The 22,654-nt window shown below is 38.2% G+C and overlaps 1 pseudogene; it reads left to right on the top strand.

Moving 5' to 3' along the window:
* Positions 1 to 7,269: 7,269 nt before the first annotated feature.
* Positions 7,270 to 8,550, top strand: LOC149223111 (receptor kinase-like protein Xa21 pseudogene; annotated as a pseudogene).
* The last annotated feature ends 14,104 nt before the right edge of the window (positions 8,551 to 22,654 follow it).

Genomic DNA, 22,654 nt, shown 5'->3' with positions numbered 1-22,654 from the left:
ATTTCGGGATCTGAAATCTCCTGCATGGCTTCTTCCTCTAAGTGATCAATTATCCTTCTGATATTCAGATTTGTATCGTGGTAATACGCTTCTTCTGCTTCCTGTAGCTTTTTCCTCATGTCTTTCTTACCTCTTTTTCTGCCTCTTGCCTCACTAGCTTTTCCCTCCTCGTGTTCCCGTCTTACGCCCCTACTCCCTCGACCACCTCGTCCTCCAATCCCCCCTCTGCCTCTCTGGTTACTGCGCCCTCGCGTTCCTCTGCTCCTTACTCGTTTGCCATCCTCCTCTTCTTCGTCTTCTTCCTGGTCCTCTTCCTCGACTTCTCGGTCTCCCGTTCCAGTCTTGTTCCCCTTCAACTTACCTTCTTTTCCAGCCTTTGCTCGTCCTGGCTCCTCATCTATAATGTAATTCCGGATGTCAAACTCTTCCTCCGACTCGTCCGGGATTGTTAGATAGATCTTCTGCAGGGCTTCCTCTACTGTGCTCTTTCCTTTCTCTTCTGGATTTGCCGCCTTGCTTCTCGTCCACCTTCCTACTCCCCTTTCTTGGTTCTCTGCCATTTTCCTTGCTCTCTTTTGCTTTCGCTGACTTGCCTTCGTCTGTTGCGATTTCATAATTCTCCCCCTCACTTGGCTTTGGTTCACTCCTGGTTTCTCCCTTTGCGTCGTTCTACAGCATGCAGAACCTATATTACCCCTGCTTTGCCACCTTTTCTTCTTGAAACATCTTTGTTGCCTGTCCTCCTCATTAATATCCTTTCCATTTTCTTTATCATGAGGGCTAGCGTTCGCTGTCTCTCTGACAATTCCACCTCTCCTCCTCGGTACCTTACCCACTTTTCTCCTTGGGATGATCATCCTTCCCGTGGGCTGATTGATCCCACCCTTCATGACTTGATCTTCATATGCTTGATCCTGCGTACGCTCTGATCGATCATTGATTACCCTGTCCTTTCCCCTCCTTCCCATAATCGGGAGGCATCTAATTATTCCTTTCCTGTGCGGTCGCTTCATTATGATCCTGACTTAGTAGATTATTTAACTCGATCCAGCTTGGATCATCCTTTAATGATGTCCAGCTGCCATCCACTGTCCTGTTCGAACCTTCACTTCCCCAATTGGCCAATAGATCAGCTGCGCGGTTTCCGGTTCTCAATACATGGTTTATTATTGTATATTCAATCCTACTCAGCAGTCCCTCGATATCCTGGATTATCCCTGCTGTCCTCCAACTATTCGTTACCTGATCCCATCTCTTACCATCCCTTAATTTCCTTAACATTTCTATCGTAATTTGGGAATCTCCTTCGATTTCAAGATTCATGTACCCGTTTCTAACTGCTATCCGGAGTCCATGATGTACTGCCCACAATTCCGCTTTGTTTTTCGTCATTTCCCCTCCCCATTCAGCATACACCCACCTTGTATTACCTCTGCTATCTCTGAAAATGCCTCCCAGACCTACTTGTCCCGGGTTACCCTTAGATGCCCCATTGAAGTTTAATTTAATCCGTTGATCCCCGGGAAGTCTGAAATGGTTGGGGCTCTGCATGCAAGTTCTGATCCTCCTCTCTGTATTGGGGTAGACCATCTTAAATTCCATATTCAGTTTTGAGACTATTCTCTGCTCCTCCGGGTTCAACTTCCAATCTTCTTCCTCCCAAACTTCGGACAAAACCGTTTCTTTAATTGACCTGCATATTTCATCCCAAATTCTCGATTCTTGACAGCTTTTATCCCTAAAGACTCTTCGATTTCGCTCTTTCCAAATCGCCCATATTACGAAACCTACCGCCAGGTTCCATATTCTTCTTACGACTTTGCTTTGGAAATTCTCGTTTCCCCATTGAAGCAGAGTATTCCTGATGTTGTCTGGATCCCTTTTTGTCATACCAAAGAGCACCCTAATTTCTTCCCACAAGCTCTGAGCATATAAACATTTTTTCAATAAGTGCTCCTGAGTTTCTATTTCCTTGATGCAGAGATTACATCTTGATGGTCCATTCATTCCTCTTTTCTGAATATTGTCCCATGTCAGGATCCTTCCTCTGCTCACCAACCATGCGAAAAATGTTACTTTTGGCCACCATTTTCCTTCCCAAATCTTTTTCCATTCCATTGGTTCCTCCTCTCTTTCCTCTTTCGTTGCCCAATAGTATGCTTCTTTTACTGTGAACATGCCCTTCATCGCTTTACCCCATCTAAGGATATCCTTACCTTCTCTGATCTTGATTTTCCTCGATTCTATTTCTTTGGTATACACTTGCCCAGCCTCCTGGCTTATATTGTCATCCCATTCCTCCGGTCTTTTCCAGACTCTCCATATGTCGTTTAATTCTTCTCTTTTCCAATAGTCTCTCACATATTCCATTCCTGCTCTTTGCGCTTTTTCTTGGACTTCATGAAGAGTTTGGATCCTATCCAGATTGTCACGATGTTGCCATCCTTCCTCCCAAAATCTTGCTGAGCTTCCTTCACGGATTTCCCAGAAGGCAAGGTTCCTAACTATATCCCTATTTCTACTTGCTAAATCCCAAATTTGTGATCCTCTTGGAGTTTCCTCTATTATTAAATGCCCTTCAATTGTATCAGGCATGTCATATTTTCGATTCCATATTTTTTTCCACACATCGGTTCCCCCCTGGACCCATCTCCACCAGAGTTTCGCCCCTAGAACCTTATTTACAATTTCTGGATCTCTCACTCCCAGGCCTCCTTCCTCTTTCATCTTGATTACATTCTTCCATGAAACCAGAGTCCATTTCTTCTGTTGCTTGGTACCCCCCCATAGAAATTTTCCCAGTATCTCTCTCATTTTGGAAAAAACTCCTTTGGGAGCGGCCATAATAGACAGGGGGTATATGGGGATAGATAATAAGACCGATTTTAATAGTACAATTCTGCTTGCAATGTTCATCGATCTGAAAGACCAACTAGCTAATCTTTTCCTTTATTTTAGTTTTATTGCAAAAATAAGTTAATTTGAAATAAAAACCCACCATATAAAAATCACAAAAAAAACCATGAAAACCACAAAAAACCACCAAGAAAACCCTTGAAAACCATAAAAAAACAATCTAGAAAAGCACTAGGAAAACATTTGAAAACCACAAAAAAAACTATAATTTAGGTTTTAAATTTTTTTCATTTCATTGTATTAGTTTTTAATAATTGCAATGATAGCATGTTTATTATGATTTTTTTTCTATAGTAAAAACTTTATTTTTTAATTATTATAGGTTTTAAAGTTTTTTCTTAGGAATTTAGTGAAAAAAAAAAATGATTTTTTATTTATTTAAAATGCAATTTAAATTTCAAACAAATTTGACCAAAAATATGCCCAAACAAATTCCAAATAGAAAACAACCAAACTATAACCAATAAAATTAAATTAGAAACTTGAGAATGACATGATGAATATTGTTATCATGGTGAACCTTTATTTATCAAATAAGAAATTTTATTTAATTTTTTATTTCAAATATAAATTAATTTATATTTTAAACATTTTTTAATAATAAATATAGTAATTTATTTTTAAAAAATAATTGTATTTAAAAAAATATCAATTAAATTAAAAATCCAAAACGAGATTTTTTTGTTATATATATAGTATATACAAATTTAACATTTAATATATATATGACATAGCATGATTATATATATATATATATATATATATATATATGCTCTTCATAATAATGATCATGATGATGGTTAACGTCCACTGAGACCAAAATTTGGTCTATTGGACCTAAATAAAAAAAATTATTTAGTTTGATTTAAGATTTTATTCCTATGCTCAAAAACCTTGGAGAGAAGCCTCCCGAGCTCACTATAATTTTGACATCGTAAAAGGCTAGGAAGGTCAGTATTGTGACAAAAATTATGAAGCTGAGATCTAATGTGGTTGTACACGAGGCACTCTAAGAGGAAGTGAGGTTAGTATTGCAACAAATATTATGAAGCTGAGATTTAATGTGGTTGTACGCGGGGCACTCTAAGAGGAAGTGGTTTTCATCCTCGATGTTCTTATTCTCACAGAGATGGTAGATCCTTTCCATCCATGGTGTTTTAGGAACTTCCCAACGATCTGTTTCACTATGGAGCTCATGAGAGTTCGTTCTAATCTTCGCTATATTAATTTTCTTCTTTGAGATAGTTAAAACAGAGAGATACTTTTGATCTTGTAGGGTGAGGTTGATGACCTTCTTATAATAACTTAATTTTCTTTTAGCTGGTAAATCTTTCTCACACCACATTTTTTCTTTGAACTTAGAAGTAACAATATTTTTAATGTTATTAATGTTTTGCAAAGCATCATTCTAGTTGATCTCCCAAAGGTTTAACCAAGCCTTCCTGTCTTAAAATGAGTGATACTTAATAATGTTTTAAGATTTGAATTTATCTATAAATATTTACGATATTTTTATTAGAAATATTGAGAATCTGCTGAACATTTTCACTTATGAGAAAGGACGGATGGAATGATCGAAATGATCGGAAATAATTAAATTTTCAAAATTATCGAATACGTAAATTTCCAATAAGTAATGGTTCATAACTGATTCAGAGAAAATAACTTATGAGATGGTGACGTAACTTTTATAATTTAAAAAAAAACACTTCGCGGAAACGCGTTGGATTCGTCCCATCAAATGAAATAATAATAATTGGATAATAATAATAATTGGATAAGTGGTTTTTGTGTGAATACTTTAATTGTTAAGGGTAAATAATTAATTAAATAATAAAATTTATGTAATTATTTTTTTTTTGAATTTGACCAGATTTTTGAGTAGTTAGCTTTGAATAACCTAACATTTATAATCAATTAAAATATATATAATTTTTTTCTTCTTTTCTCAGTTGTGAAAAAGGACAAACAATCGATAGAATGATCGAAATGATCGGAAATGATTAAATTATTGAAAATCATAGAATACGTAAATTTTAAAAACCTTAATCTCATTTACTTAAATTAATTTCGAATAAGGAAGGGTTCATAACGGATTCAGTTTCAGTGGTAAAAATAACTTCTGAGATGGTGACGTAACTTGGAGTCCGGCCAACCCCTTGTGCAACTGGAATGGTGTTACCTGCAGCCGCTATCATCCAAACAGAGTGGCGTCCCTCGACCTCGCTCACATGGATCTGCGCGGTTCCATTTCTCCTTCGATCGGCAATCTCTCCTTTCTCCGCTCACTGCTCCTGCCACACAATGCGTTCCACGGTCATATACCGCCTCAATTGGGACGGCTCATTCGTTTGAGGGAGCTCCAGTTGGCAGATAATGACTTGGAAGGAAATATCCCAAGTCAGCTGGGTAGTTGCAGAAATTTGAGTATCCTGATGCTCTCCAACAACAATCTCACGGGCAGTATCCCCCAAGAGTTGCGTTCCCTCACAAATCTGCAACAACTCCACGTGGAATACAACCAGCTAACAGGTACCATTCCCTCCTTCTTGGGAAACCTTTCCTCCTTGATTCTTTTGCGTTTTGATCACAATATTTTCACCGGTCCCATTCCAAGTCAACTCAGCCGCTGCAGAAATTTGGTTCACTTGGCACTCTCCTACAATGCTCTGACTGGATTTATCCCCGAGGAGTTGGGTTAGCTCCCACATGTGCAACACCTTTACTTGGGTGGGAACTACCTCATAGGTGCCATTCCCTCTTCCTTCGGTAATCTTTCTACCTTGATTGACTTGGGTATTGAAGTAAACTATCTCGTCGATCCCATTCCGCCACAGTTGGGTTTACTCTCCCGTTTGCAATCGCTCGACCTCCGTCAAAATGCATTTTCAGCCACCATTCCCCTTGTGTTTTCCAATCTATCCACTTTGACTTACTTAGATATTGCAGGCAACCATCTCAAGGGTAGCATTCCACAAGAATTAGGGCTGCTCATCAACTTACAAACGCTTATGCTATTTGAAAATAATTTGGTAGGATCCATTCCTGCATCTTTTTCAAAATTGCATAATTTGAGTGTGCTTTCTTTGTGGGGAAATCAACTTAGTGGAAACATTCCAAATTCTGTTGGAAATTGTTCCAAACTCATAGAATTAGATCTAAGTCGTAACAGTTTGAGTGGGAGTGTTCCTATAGAGTTGGGTAAGTTATCCCTCCTTGAAAAATTATACTTGCACTCTAATCAACTCGATAGTGGAAACACTCCAAACATACTCTTTCTTGTATCTCTTACCAATTGCTCTCACCTGCAATCACTAAAACTGCACAACAATAAACTAAGTGGTGTCTTGCCCCTTGCCATAGGAAGACTTTCTACCAATTTGTCTTACTTGTCATTAGCAAACAATAGAATACAAGGAAACATCCCTCCACATATTGGCAATCTTAGTAGCCTATCTTTTCTATATTTAAGTGAAAATCTTTTAATTGGTACCATTCCACATATGGGAAAGCTTGAAAAAATACAAATATTGTGTTTAAGTAACAACAGATTAGAAGGAAACATCCCCGATGACTTTGAAAGTTTACAAAACCTTGGTCTCTTGGACATTAGTGGAAATATTCTCTCTGGAAATATTCCAAATTCCCTTGCACCCCTTAAACAACTGAGAAGACTCCATCTTCATCATAACTATTTATCGGGAACCATACCTTCCAACTTACTAGATTGTACAAATTTGGAATTGCTCGATTTGTCTCACAATAGGTTCGCAGGCAGTATACCACATGAAATTGCAAAACTTTCTCATCTCCAATTCTATTTGAATTTGTCATGGAGTTTATTAGAAGGTTCCTTACCCATGGAGATTGGTAAAATTACAATGGCTCAAGCTATAGACATTTCTTTCAATCAACTAACTGGAACAACTCCCCTTGCAATTGGAGGTTGTAGTGAACTGCAATTATTGAACTTATCTCAAAATTCCATCCAAGGGCCTATTCGAGACTCACTCGGAAATTTATAGAGTCTTGCAAACCTAGATCGCTCTTCCAACTCCTTATCGGGCCAATACTAGTTGTTCTTCTCCAAAACTTAAAAATGCTTCAAAGTTTGAATTTGTCTTTCAACTATGTCACAGGGAAGTTCCAGAAGGAAGGATTTTTGCAAACAGAAAGATTGTTGTGTCTTTAATCGGAAATCCTAGCCTTTGTGGACCAAAAGAATTCCACTTACTTGCATGTAAAACTCCAAGCGGTCATTCTGCACTTGTCAAAATAATATTATTGCCAGTGAGTGGAGCAATTACTTTTATGCTATGTTGTCTACTTCTGAGATTCCTTCGGAAAGGGAATATGTCTATGCAAAACTTTGATTCCTCAAATTCCATTTTGCAAAAGCTAGAGCACAAAAGGATCTCGTATCAAGAGCTTCAAATAGCAACTAATGGATTTGCCGAGGCAAACTTGTTGGGAGCAGGGAATTCTGGTTCAGTCTATAAAGGGACTCTGAGAGATGGCACCGTTGTTGCTGTGAAAGTTTTCCATTTGCAAAATGACATGGCTGAAAATGGTTTTACAGTAGAATGCAGTGTCCTGCAAAAGGTTCGACATCGAAATCTGGTGAGGATCATAACCTCGTGTTCCAACCCTGATTTCAAAGCTTTGGTGTTCGAATTTATGCCTAATGGAAGCTTGGAGGAGCATTTGTATCTTAATAAAGATGATAAGAATGGTGATTATGAGTGTCAGATGGGACTAACAACACGATTGAACATTGCAATAGATGTGGCCCATGCATTCGAATATCTTCATCATGATTCTATTGTGCAAGTAGTGCATTGTGATTTAAACCCCAACAATGTGCTTCTAGATCAAAACATGTCAGGGCATGTAGCTGATTTTGGTATTGCAAGATTGATCAATGAAGCTGCTACTAAGCCACTTACTTCAACACTTGCTTTAAAAGGCACCGTGGGCTATGTTGCACCAGGTATGTCATTTTAGAATTCTAGATTTGTACTAGTCTATTCTCATCAACAATTTTGTATGGATTGGTTGAGTAAAATTTGATGAAGGTTATCTTTAATGCAGAGTCTGGATTAGGTGAGTCAATGTCTACCAAAGGAGATATTTACAGCTATGGCATTTTGTTATTGGAAATACTTACAAGGAAACGACCAACCAGTGACATATTTTCTGGAGACCTTAACATTCACAAGTGGGTGAGCCTAGCCTTTCCAAATAGAGTGAAGGAGGTAATTGACCACCAACTTTTTTTTTTTTTTTTTAACATTAACGGGTATCTTTTATTATAAAATCTGGATTGACCAAGGTCAAAAACGCCTCAGTTTTACAAAGCATTTCTTTCTGATTTCCCGCCTATGGGGTTCTGCAAGCTGACACCTCTCCTCTGCGCGGCTTGGGGACAAGGATTTTCTGTCTTGAACCGCAAGCCTGAGGAGCGACACCTCTCAGGGCTCTGCGCATTTCCGTTTAGGGACAAGCATTGCCGCGGATTTATCTGGAGCTGTTGGAGATCTTGGCACGCATTTTGCTGTCCACTGTAGACTGGAACCCTCCAAGCGAGCCCAATGGCGTCGGCAGAGCCCTGTCCAGCAGTATTCGTTTATGTAGTCCTCCACCGTTCCTTTTCTGAGTGCAGTAGCGTGACAAAGTCCAACTGATTTTTTAGATGAGCTGCATAAGCCTTGGAATTTTCTACGACCAGCCTCTGTAATTTGTCAATAACTTCACATCTTTGTGCAGCTTGCAGATATTTGTCTCATTGATGAACCAAATGCCTACTTAGATTCTGAACTTTGTTTTTCATGCCAAGAAGTCAGCTTTTGAGCATGATTTTATGATGGCAGCATACTTGGCAGACAGGGTCTTAGTATTACTGCCCATGCTCCACAGAGTCTACAAACAGGAATGGTCCGCTTGCTATCAGTAAAATTCTATCATTTGCATTAACCATGATCCGGCTATTGATAGATCTGATTTTATATAGAAATTCCAAGCCTCCATCTTTTCCAGCTGCTGCTTCCTTATGAGAATATATTCGCTAAGGAGTAAGTTCCCCAAATTTTACCTGTCCACCTCTTGCTGAGCCCTGTATCATATGTTGTGCCGGAGATTCAGTCTTGTTCCTCTCATGCTTGATCAGTGGGGTGTGATCCTTGCTTTCTGCTTCTTATTCTGATCTGCCCTTTAGCTAAGATATGCTATGTGACTTGAGCTGTTACCATTGTAGTTTAGAGTTCCCGGTTCTAATAGGCAACCTTTGTTTGCCATTTCATCTGCCTCCTTATTCAGACTTCTGAGAATGTGATAAATTTTGTAGGAGGTGAAGTCTTGCAGGATTAGCTTCAGCCTATTCAGAGACTTATTGAGGATTGCATTGCTGAACTGGTCATCTGCATTGATCTTCCTAATGAGGATTTCGGAGTCTCCGAATGCTTGCCAGTCTTTGATGCCTTTATCCTGCATTATTTGGCAGGCTTTTGTGAGGGCGAGGAGCTCTGCCTGATTGTTCGTGGAGATGCCAAGCCCCCAGCAGAAATGGAGCTTACTGAGATTGTCTGCAAAGTATATGACTCCACCAGCTCCCGCAACCCCCGGATTTCCTTTGGAGGCTCCGTCAAAGAAGATTGAAGTTGTATTTTGCTTCTTCCACCAGTTCTGGAAAGCTGCTTCAGATTCTCTGATTTTCCATGAAGGAGAGGGGAGGGGAGGGGGAAGGGAGGTGGCTTTGCAAGAGGGATGAGGGCTGTGGAGGTTCAGCCAAGCCTTTTCAGAGGGGAGAAGGGAGGAGTCAGAGAAGTGGGAGTGCTGGAGGACGGATTCTATGAGGAGGGCTTTAGCAATTGAGGCGGTCTTAGCAGGAGAGCGAGGGGAGTTATTGAAAATTAAATCATTCCGCGCCAGCCAAATTTCCCAGCTTACAAATTTAGGAATGGAGAGCCATATGTGAGTCCACAAGGATTTATTTGGAATGGGATGAGGATAGTGATGAATCCATTCAGAAAAGAGGACAGCAATGGAGCTGTGATGGGGCGGGGAGACGGGCAGACCAAGAAGGGTTAATGTCCATACTTCTTTGGCAAAAACGCAGTCCATGAACAGGTGGGAGGCTGTTTCTCCTGAGTTCCTGCACAATGCACATCTATGAGGCCCAACAAAGTTTCGTTTTGCCAAGTTGTCCCCAGTGAGCTGCTTATTCTGAATGAGGGTCCAAAAGAAGAAATTGACTTTGGGTAGTCCCTTGGCACTCCATACCTGTTTCCAGAATGAAGGCGTTCTAAGGCTGTCTTTTTTGATCTGCAGGGCAGAGTAGCCCAAGGATGGCGTATAAAACCCAGTTTCACCCCACCCCCATCTGTCAGCGATATTGCGGTGTAATGGCGCTGCATTTAAGAGCAGTGATTTGAGGATTTCAGTTTGGTGTTGAAGCTGCGCTGGCACTGGAGGGATCGCCCATTCGATCCAATTTCCTTTGCTGTCCCACTCAGAGATATCTTTCAACTTTCTTATTCCTACATCGTGAAGCCAGTTTCTGATGTCCCGGATTTCTGCGTGGGAGTTGAGAGGAGGGCTGTTCATGATGCGGTCTTTCCAGAGAAGGATCTTCTCCCCATTGCCCGGGATGCGGTATAGATGTTTACTGAAACTGCTTATGCTTTTCCTGCAGAGATTCCAAGTGAGAGTGCCTGCTGAAGTATTGTTTGCTGACAGATGCCTGAGGGAGATCCCCTGCGCGTATTTTGAGATGAGCATTTCACTGACCTGGTGTGAAGGATCTGAGTATATTTTCCACAGAAGCTTGCATCCAAGTAGCAGATTAGAGAGAGCAGGATCTCTGATCTGGAGCCCACCATCGAGGGTTGGCCGCTTGACTAGATCCCAGTTTGCCAGATGAATTTTATTGTGATTGCCTCTGCCTCCTTTCCAGAGGAAGTCTCGTAGAAGACAGGAGATCTGATCCGTAATGTGTTTCGGGGCCAGAAGAAAGGAGGCTTGATATATGGGAAGAGCAGATAAGACGGATTTAAGAAGGATAATTTTTCCTCCCTTGGTTAGCCAATAACCTCCCCAGGAAGTGATCTTGTCTTTAATTTTGCTTATGATGCCATGCCACAAAGATCTGTTATTGACTCCGGTTGTAAGGGGTAAGCCAAGATATTTGATGCTGTCCCAATGTGCGAAGCACTCAAATCCAAAGATCCGGGCTATATTATTGAGAATATGTTGGCTCACATTCCATCCGAAGATCGAGCTCTTTCTGTTATTTATAACGGCTCCTGAAGCTCTACAGTAACATTTTAAAACAGCGTTGAAATTAGCTGCGATGTTAGTAGAGGCTCCTCCTAGAAGAATGGAGTCATCTGCAAATAAAGCATGATTTATTGGGTTTAGATCATTTGCGATTCGGATTCCTGGGAGATCTCCTGTATTCATTTCCGCGGCCAGCTTCCTGCTAAGGGAATCTGCCATGAGAATGTACAAGAAAGGTGAGAGAGGACAGCCTTGCCTTAATCCGCGCTGAGCTTGAAAGAAGGATGTTGGGCGTCCATTAACCATGGGGGCGATCCAGGGGCATGAGATGCAAGCTTTGATAAGGTTGATGAACTGAGGAGGAAAGCCAAAGGATTGTAGGACTTTGAGAAGAAAGGAATGGTTGACTCTATCGAATGCGTTAGCCATATCAAGCTTGATCAGCATCCCCTTCTCTTTCCTCTGTTTGCTGGAATGGATGGCTTCCTGCACTTGGATGATATTGTCCAAGATATGTCTGCCTTTGACAAAACCCCCTTGGGCATTGGATATCAGCTTGTCCAGAAGGGGTTTAATTCTATTTGCCAGAATCTTGGACAGAATTTTATAGGAGGCATTGCATAGGGAGATGGGCCTAAACCTGTTGAATGTTTCCGGGTTGGCCTCTTTTGGTATCAGGGCGAGAAAGGTGGAGTTGGTGCCTCCCCCAATCTTGGCTTTCCCAAAGAAACCTTGTATCATTTTCAGCAAGTCTATTTTGATGATGTCCCAGCAGACTTTGAAGAAATGTATTGTAAAACCATCTGGCCCAGGGGCCTTATCTGGTTCCATTGCCCAAATAACCTTGATGATTTCTTCTTCAGAAACTGGTTTCAGTAAAGCCTGATTGTCTTCATGGGTGATGAGGTGGGGAATATGAGAGAGAAGATCCTCAATGTCTTCTTTGCTTCCTTCGTGCCTTGTGCCATATAGATTTTTGAAATGGTTTTCAGCTGCAATTTTTATTTGATCAAATTTATTATAGATCTGCCCTTCTTCATTTTTAATCTCAGTGATATGATTCCGAGATAGGCGGGCTTTGTATTGTCGGTGGAAAAAGGCAGTATTTCGATCTCCTGCCTTTAGCCAGAGGCTGCGAGATTTAAGTCTCCAATGCTCTTCTTCCCTTCTGCAGGATTGGTGGATGTTTCTTTGGAAGGCCGCTTCTTTATTTAAAATTTCCGGGGTAATGTTGAGCCCTTCCATATCAATTTGCAAGGTTTCTAGCTGCTGAACATCGAGTTTTCTCTGCTGGCTGGTGGGGTTATGTATTTTCCTTAGCCACTCTTTTAGAGCTTTTTTGGTGGCTTTTAATTTTTGCTCCCAAACAAAACTTGGGGATCCGTTGATGGGGATATCCCAAGCTGATTGGATCGTGTCCTTGAACCCTGCTTTTTCAATCCAAAGAGGACTGAATTTGAACGGAATGGGGCCAAGATCTTCTTCGGGAGCCAAAAGGAGTTGGATTGGCTTGTGATCCGAGGAGAGCTTGGGGAGAATTTTTGTTGATATGAGAATCTTTTCCATCAGCAGGGAACTTTGAATTAGAAATCTGTCCAGCCGGGCAGCGATGTGGTCAGACCCAGATCTGTTGTTGGTCCAAGTATATTTGCCTCTCACCGGGGCAAAATCGAGTAGATCCCTCTGCTGCATTATTTCCTCTACCAATGGGAGCAACTGATCTCTGCTGCTGTTTCCCCCCCTTTTTTCTTTTGGCTTCATGACTAAGTTGAGATCTCCTCCCAGGACAATGTTGTTTAGGGGGTGTTGATCTAAGAAGGCTGAAAGAGTATTCCAACAATCTCTTTTTTCTACATAATTTACTGGAACATATAAATTGAATAAAGCTATAGTTAACTTACTTTCTAGATGCTTGAGCTCCGTGAAGATCCAGTGCTGGGTCTCATGGAAGTTTGATAGGTGGAACTGATCTTTCGACCAGAGAGTTGCAACTCCCCCCGAGGTTCCCCTTGAGCTGACTGCTATGCCATCGTTCTTCTTCCATTTAGATTTGCTGATATCCTTGAGGGCTCGCCCATCGATTTTGGTCTCTTGGAGCAAGAGGATGTCTGAGGGTTCTATTTTCATCAGATCTTTGACGGCTTCAATTTTTGGTTGGGTCCCCAGACCTCTACAGTTCCAAGAGACTATACGCATTATTTACCTGGCGAGGGGTTTGGGATTCCTCCCTTGATGGATCTTCCTCTAGTATTTCGTCCTATAGTCATCTCTATTGTGGACTGGCTCCCTTGCATTTTGAGTCGCTCTGCCTCCTCCTCCCTGGCTGCTTTGTGGGTCTTCCTGCCTGCTTTCTTTGAGGGTCTCTCATAGGTCTCTTCATCTGAGGAGTCCGGTGGATCTGGCAATTTTTTCTTCTTTATTATATCTGCATATGAAAGCCTGGAGGGGCTGTCCTGAGGAGAGCCGGGCGATGCCTCTCCGCCACGCTCTGTATTTGTCTGTGGATCTTCGACCTGTGCTGGATTGTTCATATCCGTTTCTGGGGGTTCTGATGGAGAGGCTTCTTCAGTGCTTGGGATCTCATACGGTTGCTGTTGTGTTTCAATTTCTTTGCTAGCTTTTCCTTGATCATTCCCTTTTGTGGCTGATTTCCCTGTTGCTTTTGTATGACCCGTTTTCTGAATTGTAGTCCATTGATCTCCTTTGTGGGGGTGGCTCTGATCTTCCGTTTTTTTCTTGCAATTTTTTGCAAAGTGGCCATAGTCATGGCAGTGTCTGCATTTGAAGGGGATCTGCTCGTAATCCAGCTCTTGGATATGTGACCATCCTGCCACGGTAAGTTTTATTGCTTCGGGTAGGCCTTCTTCCAGATCTACTTCCACACATATTCGAGCACAGGAATATTGGTCTTTCCTTGCGGCCTGATCAATGTATTTGCCGAGGGAGTTGCCGATGATTTGGAGAGATTTCTGACTCCAGCAGTGCAGGGGAAGATGGGGAAGCCGCACCCAAACTGGAACCGCAGAAGGAACATCTTGGGTCGGGTCGAAATCTGGAGACCATTTGTTTAAATATAGTCCCTGTGGCCCCATGAAGTATGGCCCGTTCCTGAAGATAAGACTTCGATCTTCTGCTGTTTCAAAGACAAATACAAAGAAACCTTTACCTACAAAATAAGATTTAATTCCCTCCTTGATCAGAGGGGTCCAGTTTCTCTTGATCCAGTTTTCTACAGATTTGGGCGAAGGCCAGAGACCGGTAAACTGCCCTATGAGCCCTCTGTCAGCTAGATTCAGAGCTGAGCGGCAGGTTTCTTCCTCAGGGAGGGCCACCGAGGGAATGTATTCTTTTCTCTTAACGAATTTCTGTTGTTGAGCAGATGGTGGGCGTTTTTTGCATGCATCAATAATTTTTTGAAATTCTAAAACTTCTGGAGGGAGGGGGGGAGGATCCGCCTCCCCTTCACTGGGCATGGCTGCCAAGATCCGCAGCTACAGCTCGCAGAGCCAGCACGGGGCGGCGCAGGGGCTAGGTCAATCACAGTTCTCTGTAATCGCGAGTCGCACCAGTAGTCCAATTGACCACCAACTTTTAAATGAGTTGGATGGAGATGAATTTGAGAAAAATAGTGCATACAAATGCCTAATTTCTTTGCTACAAGTTGGTTTGATTTGTTCAAAAGATTCACCTAATGAACGACCAACTATGAGAGATGTGGTAATGGTATTGGAGAGCCTCAAAAATGATTTGGGGGGAAATGCATTCACTTCTAGGAGTATGAGACAAAGAATGGTCAATTTGCTTAGGAATGCAAATGACACATGGAATGATATGCTTGCATCAAATGCCCAAGGTTCTTCTACATTTTAGTTTGTGAAAATTGCAATACTAGAAGATTTAAGTAGACTTTCCATTGTTTGTATAATGACAACTTCTTTTGAACTTCTAGCGGTTGAGATAAGCTTCTATTAGCATTTATATCTATTTGTAATTAGTGTCAAATTAAAAAATAGACACTTTTTGTAACACCATATTATGTGAATGACAAATCTAAGTTATGTATATTTTATTATCCATTCATAATGTCAATATTTTTAATTGTCTAAAAATCATATTCATTCTTTTTTATGTTTTTATAGAAAAAGAAAGGACATGATTCTTAAAAAAATCACCTATTGCTTATAAACATATATTTTAGCTTAATGAATTGATTTTGTGAACTATGTTGAAGTTTAATTAATTTGTTGATATTACTTTTAATTGTTCGAACAAACTTTTATTTGTATTTATTATATATTTGTAATTAATATTAGTGTCTAAGTTAAATGTCTTAGAAATATTTTATTACCTTCATGAAGATTTGTATTTTGATGCAATTCATCCTCATCATCATCCATGATGTCAATATTCATATCAATAAAATAAAAAAATCACAAAAAAAAAAATTACATTCTCTCTTTACAATATTAGCTAATGATTTTTTATTTAAAATTCAATTATAAATAATTTATTTATATTTTCAACCAAAATTTAAATGTTGAAATCCCATTTGAATGTAATTTTTATTTTAATTTTATATATAATTGAAAGTGATGAATGATAAATGACAATATTACTCTTTAAATATGTAATTTATTTGATTTAAAATATTTAACTGTAATAAAAAATAATTTAAACATTGAATTCTTATTTTAAATATGATATTTTTGTTTTTAAATAAATCAAATTACTCATTACCTTTAAAACTAAAATTATAGTTAATTGTACCATTCTTCTCATAAAGCTATGATTTATTATATATTTAAATAATTTCTCCCTTTTCAATTATATTATAGGAAAGTTATTTGCAATTTTTTTATTCCCATACATTATTGCACAAGTTTTTAAGAAATGTCACGCCCTTTCAAGGCTTCTTGTCTTCCTATGTAGATATTCAACTTCTCATAGTAAAGGATTCTCATCGATAATTGGCTTCCCATTGTAATGGTTCTTATATGCTATGGGCACTTAAATTTATTATTTATTAAATATTTTACTAATTGTAAATTTTCAGAATTTTAATTATATTTAAATTTATTTAAAATTTGTTGTTTTTGTTATTGAAATTAGAAAAAATAGTTGAAAGTAATATACATCTATGGAATTTAATAAATATTGTAAATATTTTGTATTTCTATAATTATTTAATATAATGTGCTCTTCATAATAATATAAAATGAGTGATACTTAATAATGTTTTAAGATTGGAGTTTATTTATAAATTGTAATTTTCTTTAAAATTTCCACAACTCATATTTGTAGAATTATTTTAATTTAATGATATATGACACATATATATTTCTTAGTTTTCACCCTTATTAAATTTAATAGTTGAGTGATGATTTTGTAACTTACACTTCCTAATATTAAGGATAAACAATTAAGTAAAAAATAAAATTCATGTAAATTTTGGGCAAATGGTTTTGAAAAGTCTAACATTTTTAGTTGGCATTCCTTTTATCATAAAACAAAAATATAAAATTCATATAATTTTTCTTCTCAACTTTGACAGAAATGTCCATAATTTTCTTCTCAACTTTGAGAGGATATTTGTAAATAATTATTTTACAATGTAGTTGATAATTGATGGAAATATTGCTTTTAAAATTTTTGACTCATTTGAAAAAAATCAAATCATTAGAATTTCAAAAAGGTTAAATAAATTACATATATCTTTCACCTAAAAAATAAGTTATCCACTTTTTAAAAAGGTTAAATAAAATAGATATGCCTTCACCTAAAAAATAGGTTATCCATTTTAATTATTGTTTTATGAAAATTTGATTGTTTCAAGAAAATGGTTAATTTTGAATTTAAATTTTTTGACTCGTTTGAAAAAATAATAAAAATTCAAAATTTTAAAGCAAATAGGCAAATTAAATATAACTTTGTGCAATAAAATAAAATAAAATAGTTCTTTTTTAATTTTTGCTTTTAATTCACTTTTGAAATGAAAATTTATTATTACTGAATTAAAGAGTGTATCATTGAAAGACCTTCTAAAAATACATTGGATAGGTGGGTTTTGTGTGGATACTCCATCAATTGTTAAGGGTAAATAATTGATTAAATTGTAAAATTTATGTAATTTTTTATTTTCAAATTTGACAGGACATTTGAGTAGTTGGTTTTGAATACTCTAACATTTATAATTAATTATATAATTTTTACTTTTGAATAGTTGCTTTTGAATGGTCTAACATTTATAATTAATTAAAATATATATAATTTTTTCTTCGAGAGATATTGGTAATTTTTTTCTCAGTTTATGAGGATTTTTGTAAAAAATATTTATGTGAAATATTGATATTTTTTTCCTCAGCTTATGAGGATTTTTGTAAGAAATAATTAGGTGGGATATTGATATTTTTGTAAGAAATATTGAGAATTTGACGAACATTTTCGCCTGTGAAAAAGGACAAACAAGCGATGGAATGATCGAAATGATCAGAAATGATTAAATTATCGAAAATCATCGAATACGTAAATTTTAAAAACCTTAAGCTCATTTACTTAAACTAATTTCAAATAATTAATGGTTCATAACGGATTCAGTAGTAAAAAGAACTTCTGAGATGGTGACGTAACTTTTATGATTAAAAAAAGCACTTCGTTGAAACTTGTTGGATTCATCCCATCTCATGAAATAATAATAATTTTCAATGACGGATGATTGGTGATGTCCAAAACTTAAAAAAATTTCAAGTTTGAATTTGTGTTGCACATAAAAGCCTAAGAGGTTATTCTGCCCTTGCTAGTGAGTGGAGCAGTTGTTTTTATGTGTTTTCTATTTTTAATATTACTTCAGAAAGGGAATATGTCTATGTAAAACTTTGATTTCTAAAATTTTATTTTGCAAAAGCTAGAGCACAAAAGGATTTTGTATCAAGAGCTTTAGATAGCAATTAACGGATTTGTTGAGGCAAACTTGTTGGGAGCAGGGAATTTTGGTTTAGTGTATAAAGGGACTCTGAGAGATGGCACTGTTGTTGCTGTGAAAGTTTCCATTTGTAAAATAACATGGTTGAAAATGGTTTTACAGTAGAATGTAATGCCTTGCAAAAGTTTCAACGTCAAAATCTGGTGAAGATCATAACCTCGTGTTCCAACCCTGATTTCAAAGCATTGTTGTTCGAATTTATGTCTAATGGAAGCTTGGAGGAGCTTTTGTATCCTAATAAAGATGATAAAAATGGTGAATATGTGTGTCAGATGGGACTAACAACACGATTGAAAATTGCAATAGATGTGGCCCATGCATTTGAATATCTTCATCATGATTCTATTGTGCAAGTAGTGCATTGTGATTTAAACCCCAACAATGTGCTTCTAGATGAAAACATGTTAGGGCATGTAGTTGATTTTGGTATTGCAAGATTGATCATGAAGCTGCTATCCAGCCACTTACTTCAACACTTGCTTTAAAAGGCACTGTGGGCTATGTTGCACCAGGTATGTCATTTTAGAATGCTAGATTTGTACTTGTATCTTCTCATCAACAATTTTGTATGAATTGGTTGAGTAAAAAATGATGAAGGTTATCCTTAATGCAAAGTGTGAATTAGTTGAGTCAATGTCTACCAAACGAGATTTTCACAGCTATGGCATTTTGTTATTGTAAATACTTACAAGGAAAGTGCAAGGAAACAACCGACCAGTGACATGTTTTCTGGAGACCTTGACATTCACAAGTGGGTGAACCTAACCTTCCCAAATAGAGTGAAGGAGGTAATTGACCACCAACTTTTAAACGAGGTGGATGGAGATGAATTTGAGAAAAATAGTGCATACAAATGCCTACTTTCTTTGCTACAAGTTGGTTTGATTTGTTCAAAAGATTCACCTAATGAATGACCAACTATGAAAGATGTGGTAGTGGTATTGGAAAGCCTCAAAAATGTTTTGGGGGGAAATTCATTCACTTCTAGGAGGATGAGACAAAGCATGTTCAATTTGCTTAGCAATGCAAACGAAACATGGAATGATATGCTTGCATCAAATGCCCACAGTTCTTCTACATTTTTGTTGGGTTGTGTTATATTTTTTCCATGTAGTTAATAGGGGGTTTGAGGGGCACCCATAACCCCACTTTATGGGGTCTGGGGCAGCGCCCTAGAAAATTTTGGTTTTGGACCCTATGTTAGGCTGGGCGGACCCACCTATGGTTTTTTGCATGATTTTCGCACATGTTTTTTGGACGTGATGGTTTTCAGTGCATGGTATTGGATGCTTCGGCTGTTGGAGATCAGATGCACAACAAATAATAAAACATATACACAGCCATAAAATCATGCACAGGCAACACAGGAATTTAACGTGGTTCACCCAACCAATCTGGGCTACGTCCACCAAACATAGGCATCAACAATTCTTTATTAATCAAACAGGAGATTACATAAATCAAATCCTCACAAACTCTCACTCTCACACTCCTCAAACACTCCGTATGGACATCTGATTTATAGCAAAGAGAATCTAACTGCCTCATAAATCCTCTCACATCAAATTTAGGATGCATTAACTCCCTCCCAACAAACTGGAGCTAATCTAGCAACAAATTCCTATTGTTGTCACACATTAGAGATTTTGCCTAATTTATGAAACAGAAAATCTCAACAATCTCCACCTTGACAACAATTAGCCTGATGCCCTGTTTGTTTATTATTTTATCTTTTCTGCAAGCCAAGAGAAGCCAAACACCAGCGTAGCTTCTCCAACAAAACTGGTTTCGTGAACATGTCTGCACAGTTTTCCTTTGTATGCACCTTTTCAAGAGAGACTCCCCTTTTAGTGATAACCTGCCTTACAAAATGGTACTTAATTGGAATATGCTTTGATTTACTATGATAGGCCGGATTCTTAGCCAAATGTATTGCACTTTGACTATCACAAAGTAACCTGATGTTGTCCTGTAACCTACCAAACTCACCAAGCAAACCTTTCAACCAAACCGCCTCTTTGCAAGCATGCGAAGCAGCAATGTATTCTGCTTCAGTAGTGGATAAAGCAACAATGTTTTGTAGCTTTGACATCCAGCTAATAGCTCCACCTGCAAGAGTAAAGACATACCCTGAAGTTGACCTTCTCTTATCCAAATCACCTGCAAAATCGGAATCAACATATCCGCAAACAAATTCACTACTCTTATTGTAAGTGATACAATAACTACTTGTGCCTCTCAAATACCGAAGCACCCATTTCACTGCTGACCAGTGCTCTTTACCCGGATTTGCCATATACCTGCTGACAACCCCAACTGCATGTGAAATATCTGGTCGCGTACACACCATCGCATACATTAAACACCCTACTACATTAGCATATGGAATTCGAGACATAAATTCCTTTTCTTCATCTGAATTAGGACATAAACTCGAAGAAAGCTTGAAATGGGAAGCGAGAGGGACTGACACAGGCTTCACATTATTCATACCAAACCTCAAAAGTATTTTCTCAATATACTTTTGTTGTGATAGCCATAGCTTGCCATTGCTTCTGTCTCTGAAAATATCCATGCCCAAAATCTGTCTTGCTGCTCCTAGATCTTTCATATCAAACGTCCTTGCCATCTGAGCCTTCAACCTGTTGATTTCTTCTATGCTTTTGCTTGCTAAAAGCATATCGTCAACATACAATACCAAGATAATGAATATTCCATTATTTAACTGTTTAAAATAAACACATTGATCATATTCACTTCTAACATATTTCTGACTCAACATGAAAGAATCAAACTTCTTATACCACTGCCGAGGCGACTACTTCAGGCCATATAATGACTTCTTGAGCCTGTAGACAAATTTCTCATTGTGATGCTGAACAAACCCTTCCGGTTGTTCCATATAAATTTCCTCATCTAAGTCTCCATGTAGAAATGTAGTCTTAACATCTAATTGCTGCAACTCTAAATCAAGCAAAGCCACTAATGCTAACACAATTCTAATTGAAACAATTTTAACCACTGGTGAAAAAGCTCATGAAAGTCAATACCAGCTTTCTGAGAAAACCCTTTTGCAACCAGTCTCGCTTTGTACCTATCTTCTGTATCATTCACACCCCGTTTCAGCTTGAAAACCCATTTACACCCCACAGTTTTCCTGTCTTTCGGAAGCTCAACCAGATCCCATGTGCCGTTCTTACCCAAGGCCATCATTTCATCCTTCATGGCTGCTTTCCACTTGTCACTTTTCGAACTTGTATCTGTCGTATTTTCCTCCTTCTCTGTCGAAGAATCTTCTTTTGAAGTTTGCTGTTGTTGCTTCCAGCAGTCCTTCTTTAAATGCCCTGATTTGCCACAAAACCAACACTTTAGCTTACTCTTCTTCCCTTTTGACTTTGAACGTGAGTCGCTCGGCCTCCTGGAGTGTCTTTTGTTCGAACGACCTCTAACCATCATAGCTTCTGATGTAGAGGTTTCGGAATGCGACCTTCTCCTTGTTTCTTCCGATAATAAGGATGCAACTACATCATCAAACTCAATAGTTTCTGATGAACTAAGACTTATAGAAGTAACAAAATGATCCCATGATTCGGGCAACGAGCACAATAAAGTAATAGCTTTATCCTCAGATTGAATATTTACTTCTATACTTTGTAATTGCACAAGAAGAGTATTAAAAGCATTTAAATGATCAGCAATCGATTTACCTTCCTTCATTCACAAACTGTACAACTGTCGCTTAAGGAGAATCCTATTGGTTAAGGATTTGGTCATGTACAGTTTCTCCAGTTTCATCCACAAACCAGCAGTTGTTGTCTCCGACACTATATTAAACAGGACATCATCAGCTAGACACAGTCGAATAGCACTTATCGCTCTTTCATCCATCTCGGCCCACTCATTATCTGTGATGTTGTAAGACTGTTTGGATTTGCCCAACAATGCCTTTGCCACACCATGTTGGACAAGAAAATCGTACATTTTCACCTTCCAGATCTCGAAATTATTCTTGCCATTAAACTTCTCAATTTCAAACCGGGTACTTTGAGTTTTCGCCATCTTGTATCAGCAAAACACAATAATCTCCAAAAACAACTTTAAATAAATGAATTTTGTGTTTAAAAAATGCCTTTGCCTTTAAAAACAAACAAACATCTGCCCTTTGTATTTCACATACAAATTTCTGCCATATGCACTTATATCCTTGCTTTTAAAAAAACTTTTGTTTTTGTTTTGTTGCTGTGCAACTTACAGTACATTGGGCAAAAAATTAATCTCAAAAAACAAACAATTCCTCCACGCAGCAATAACTTTAAATACCATGTTATGAAACCAGCTCAAGAAAAGATAGAAAAGATATATCAACGCCTTAGAATTCAGCCTCTTCGAGGGGGCAACCTCCTTTACATTACATAAAATGAACAATTCTTGGATGATACAAATGACAAAACCTCCTTTCTATATATAGGAGTCTAAGGAGTCACA

The sequence above is a fragment of the Pinus tabuliformis genome, chromosome Q (assembly GCF_031772625.1).
Source record: "Pinus tabuliformis cultivar Carrire ecotype Pingquan chromosome Q, CPIR1, whole genome shotgun sequence".
NCBI lineage: Eukaryota > Viridiplantae > Streptophyta > Pinopsida > Pinales > Pinaceae > Pinus > Pinus tabuliformis.
Note: the sequence above shows the minus strand (reverse complement) of the source record. Positions and strands in the feature narration are given on the sequence as shown.